The sequence below is a fragment of the Rhynchophorus ferrugineus genome, unplaced genomic scaffold, assembly GCF_030347505.1.
Source record: "Rhynchophorus ferrugineus isolate W39M unplaced genomic scaffold, kcgeb_rfMv2 rfM532, whole genome shotgun sequence".
NCBI classification, from domain to species: Eukaryota; Metazoa; Arthropoda; class Insecta; order Coleoptera; family Curculionidae; genus Rhynchophorus; species Rhynchophorus ferrugineus.
Genome location: NW_027473109.1, coordinates 22,501 through 27,268, shown reverse-complemented (window position 1 = coordinate 27,268; position 4,768 = coordinate 22,501). Strand labels below are relative to the sequence as shown.

Genomic DNA, 4,768 nt, shown 5'->3' with positions numbered 1-4,768 from the left:
GTTCTTCCTGGTCGGTTTTTTTCGATATATCGGGAAGCGTACGACGACGACGACGGTATCACTGCGAGATCGCGAATTCGGCGGGAACATTCGGCTTCGTTAGAAGAAGATGATCCACGATTCATATGCGATTGGAATTATTATTTTTATGGACGTATCGGTTTTTCATCGGAACGTTCATAAAACAGCAACACATTTTGCGATAGCTCTCTGCTCTCCGAGCGAGAATAAAATAAAAAATCACGAAACGTTTCTCGTACGAGGTTTCCTTGTCGCTTTATATATTTCTATCTAGCGAAGGGTTCGGAGAGAATGTTTTTCGAGGTCTTATAAACGCCGAACGATATTTTGCGGCATCCAATTTTCGACGTAGTCGACGATCGTCGTCGATAATCGAGATAATTGGGTGCCTAGTCGATCGGTTGTGTATAAAAAAAACAAAAGATGTGTCTAAGATGATGATATCGTTTTGTTTTATTAGACAACTAATATTAAAATGTAAGAGCGTGGCGCCTCGGACCGGTTTTTCCGTCGTCTAGGCGCGCTATCATGCACCTCCTTTTTATTAGTCGTCGATATATATTATATATCGTCGTCTTACGCACACGTTTCTTTATAAGTCAAACTTATAAAATAAACTGTGTCTGTATTTGTTTTATCTGCTTCGTGTCGATAAAATAATAAGAACAGTTCCCTGGTTGATCCTGCCAGTAGTCATATGCTTGTCTCAAAGATTAAGCCATGCATGTCTCAGTACATACCGAATTAAGGTGAAACCGCGAAAGGCTCATTAAATCAGTTATGGTTCCTTAGATCGTACCCACAATTACTTGGATAACTGTGGTAATTCTAGAGCTAATACATGCAAACAGAGCTCCGACCAGAGATGGAAGGAGTGCTTTTATTAGATCAAAACCAATCGGTTTCGGGTTCGCGCTCGTCATCGTACAACTTGGTGACTCTGAATAACTTTAAGCTGATCGCACGGTCTCGCACCGGCGACACATCTTTCAAATGTCTGCCTTATCAACTGTCGATGGTAGGTTCTGCGCCTACCATGGTCGTAACGGGTAACGGGGAATCAGGGTTCGATTCCGGAGAGGGAGCCTGAGAAACGGCTACCACATCCAAGGAAGGCAGCAGGCGCGCAAATTACCCACTCCCGGCACGGGGAGGTAGTGACGAAAAATAACGATACGGGACTCATCCGAGGCCCCGTAATCGGAATGAGTACACTCTAAACCCTTTAACGAGGATCAATTGGAGGGCCAGTCTGGTGCCAGCAGCCGCGGTAATTCCAGCTCCAATAGCGTATATTAAAGTTGTTGCGGTTAAAAAGCTCGTAGTCGAATTTGTGTCTCGCGCCGCCGGTTCATCGTTCGCGGTGTTAACTGGCGTGTTTTTCGCGAGACGTCCTGCCGGTGGGCTTAGTCGTGTCGCGTCGCCGTCGCGCGTGCGTTTCGGCGTGCGTGTTGTGCGCGTCGTGGTTACGACGGCCCAACTCAATCCTGCCGCGGTGCTCTTTACTGAGTGTCGAGGTGGGCCGGCACGTTTACTTTGAACAAATTAGAGTGCTCAAAGCAGGCTAAAATTTCGCCTGAATACTGTATGCATGGAATAATGGAATAGGACCTCGGTTCTATTTTGTTGGTTTTCGGAACCCCGAGGTAATGATTAATAGGAACGGATGGGGGCATTCGTATTGCGACGTTAGAGGTGAAATTCTTGGATCGTCGCAAGACGAACAGAAGCGAAAGCATTTGCCAAAAACGCTTTCATTGATCAAGAACGAAAGTTAGAGGTTCGAAGGCGATCAGATACCGCCCTAGTTCTAACCTTAAACGATGCCAGCTAGCGATCCGTCGACGTTCCCTAATATGACTCGACGGGCAGCTTCCGGGAAACCAAAGCTTTTGGGTTCCGGGGGAAGTATGGTTGCAAAGCTGAAACTTAAAGGAATTGACGGAAGGGCACCACCAGGAGTGGAGCCTGCGGCTTAATTTGACTCAACACGGGAAACCTCACCAGGCCCGGACACCGGAAGGATTGACAGATTGAGAGCTCTTTCTTGATTCGGTGGGTGGTGGTGCATGGCCGTTCTTAGTTGGTGGAGCGATTTGTCTGGTTAATTCCGATAACGAACGAGACTCTAGCCTGCTAACTAGGCGCTTTTTGACATCCTAAAGGCCCGCCGGCCGCGTTGCTTTCGGGTTTCGCGGTTCGTGCGCGGTTTTTACTGTCGGCGTACAAACTATTCTTCTTAGAGGGACAGGCGGCTTCTAGCCGCACGAGATTGAGCAATAACAGGTCTGTGATGCCCTTAGATGTTCTGGGCCGCACGCGCGCTACACTGAAGGAATCAGCGTGTCTTCCCTGGCCGAGCGGCCCGGGTAACCCGCTGAACCTCCTTCGTGCTAGGGATTGGGGCTTGCAATTGTTCCCCATGAACGAGGAATTCCCAGTAAGCGCGAGTCATAAGCTCGCGTTGATTACGTCCCTGCCCTTTGTACACACCGCCCGTCGCTACTACCGATTGAATGATTTAGTGAGGTCTTCGGATCGACACGCGATGGCGTTTCGGCGTCGTCGATGTGTAGGAAAAGATGACCAAACTTGATCATTTAGAGGAAGTAAAAGTCGTAACAAGGTTTCCGTAGGTGAACCTGCGGAAGGATCATTACAGTGTGTTGTTATGCCTATATATATATAATAGGTAAACGTACAAGTCTGTAAAAATCATTGTCGAACGTTAAAGAGCCATCTACGAAGTTCGGAAGTTCCGATCGAATTTCGACGTCGTCAACGTAGCTGTTTTCGGGTACCTATAATATATGGTTTTAAAAGATGTACGCCCGAAAGCGGAGATATATACGATGAAGATGTTGTTATATAGGACGACGAGTAATAATCGTCGGCCTACGACGGATTTCGTTATAAATGGACAAATCGAGCGCAAAATAAAACGATTTTGCCAATTATATTTCTAATCGACGTTTCGATCCTCATATCGACGAACATATACGATGATCGGTAATGTGATTAGTTTACGAAAATCTTATCACCCTTCGTTTGTTTCATTCCAAAAGGGTGAGATTTAGTTTACGAAAATATTGCCAAACTATGATCAGCGTATGCTCTTTTGTTGTCGTACGAGGTGAGACGACGAAAATTTACAACGAACGTCACCATTTCGAGTAGTCTGTCTCCGCTCCTCTCGTTGTGTGTAGTGGAGAAGACGAAAATAAACCGTAAGAGCGTTTTAAAGTCGACGGCGGCTGCGAAAGGGGCGCAAGCGCTGTCTATGACGTGAGCGCGCGTCGTCGTCGTCGTCGTCGTCTTATAATAGAAACGTTTCGATATGCGTTTAAAACCTAACTTAAAAAAAGATTACCCTAAACGGTGGATCACTTGGCTCGTGGGTCGATGAAGAACGCAGCTAATTGCGCGTCAACTTGTGAACTGCAGGACACATGAACATCGACATTTCGAACGCACATTGCGGTCCTGGGATCTCATACCCGGACCACTCCTGGCTGAGGGTCGTATCTCATTTCAAGACTGCTCGGATTTTCTTTGATCTTCGCGATCGACGAGAAATGTCTGAGCGTGCTGAGCGTATAAGCGCGATTCGATCGCGACGTTCTAAAACGTGACAGCGGACCCGTACGTGTGACCTAACTCTCTCGTACGGGTCGTACGAATATGAAAGGGATGAGACGTGTTTAAAACGGTCGTTCGCACGTTTTTGTGATAAACGTAGCGCGCACCATTAATACGATCGTCGTATCCGATAAAATTAGTTTTTAATCGACGTCGGATCGTAGGTGCGTTGTCTCTCGAATACGAGGGAGAAAACACCGTTTTTCGACGGCGCGTCTTTTCCATTCTAAACTTTTATATTTCGTATTGGCTCCTAATCTTCATTATTATGATGATTACGAGCGCCACGCATATTAAACTAGCGACCTCAGAGCAGGTGAGACTACCCGCTGAATTTAAGCATATTACTAAGCGGAGGAAAAGAAACTAACTAGGATTCCCTTAGTAGCTGCGAGCGAACAGGGATTAGCCCAGCACCGAATCCCGCGACCGACATCGGGCGCCGGGAAATGTGGTGTTCGGGAGGGTCCATTATCTCGACGTTACGTCGCGCGTCCAAGTCCATCTTGAACGGGGCAACAGCCCATAGAGGGTGCCAGGCCCGTAGCGACCGTGACTGACGGCGAGAGGATCTCTCCTTAGAGTCGGGTTGCTTGAGAGTGCAGCCCTAAGCGGGTGGTAAACTCCATCTAAGGCTAAATATAACCACGAGACCGATAGCGAACAAGTACCGTGAGGGAAAGTTGAAAAGCACTTTGAAGAGAGAGTTCAAGAGTACGTGAAACCGTTTAGGGGTAAACCTGAGAAACCCGAAAGGTCGAAGGGAGAAATTCATTCGCGGCTCGTAGTAGGCGGCGTGCGATCGCGTGACACGTGACGTTTCGGCGTTGCGCGCGCCTTTCGTACGTCGATCCGGCGACGAACGCGTGCACTTTTCTCCTTGTAGGACGTCGCGATCCGTTGGGCGTCGGCTTAAGGCTCGAGGTGGAGACCGTAGACTGCGGTTCGCGCCGTTTTCGTTTACGGACCCTCGTGTTCGCGGTCGACTCGCTCGACGGTATACCGAATGGTTTAAGGCCGCTACTCGTTAGCGTTCGGCTCGTCGCAAGCGCGTCAGATGCACGTCGGTAATCGGACCCGGTGCCGTTTCCGACCTCTGATGACTGTT

At 48.2% G+C, this 4,768-nt stretch overlaps 3 non-coding genes across 3 annotated transcripts in view; all 3 read left to right on the top strand.

Moving 5' to 3' along the window:
* The first annotated feature begins 691 nt into the window (after positions 1 to 691).
* LOC143206061 (small subunit ribosomal RNA) lies at positions 692 to 2,680 on the top strand. The gene has a single exon (XR_013008094.1). It is a non-coding gene; the product is annotated as a small subunit ribosomal RNA (ribosomal RNA).
* A 708-nt stretch (positions 2,681 to 3,388) lies between these two features.
* LOC143206057 (5.8S ribosomal RNA) lies at positions 3,389 to 3,543 on the top strand. Its single transcript, XR_013008090.1, has one exon. It is a non-coding gene; the product is annotated as a 5.8S ribosomal RNA (ribosomal RNA).
* A 419-nt stretch (positions 3,544 to 3,962) lies between these two features.
* Positions 3,963 to 4,768, top strand: part of LOC143206058 (large subunit ribosomal RNA) — a 4,098-nt gene continuing 3,292 nt past the window's right edge. Inside the window, exon 1 of the ribosomal RNA XR_013008091.1 lies at positions 3,963 to 4,768. This exon is cut by the window's right edge and continues 3,292 nt beyond it. This is a non-coding gene — a ribosomal RNA (large subunit ribosomal RNA).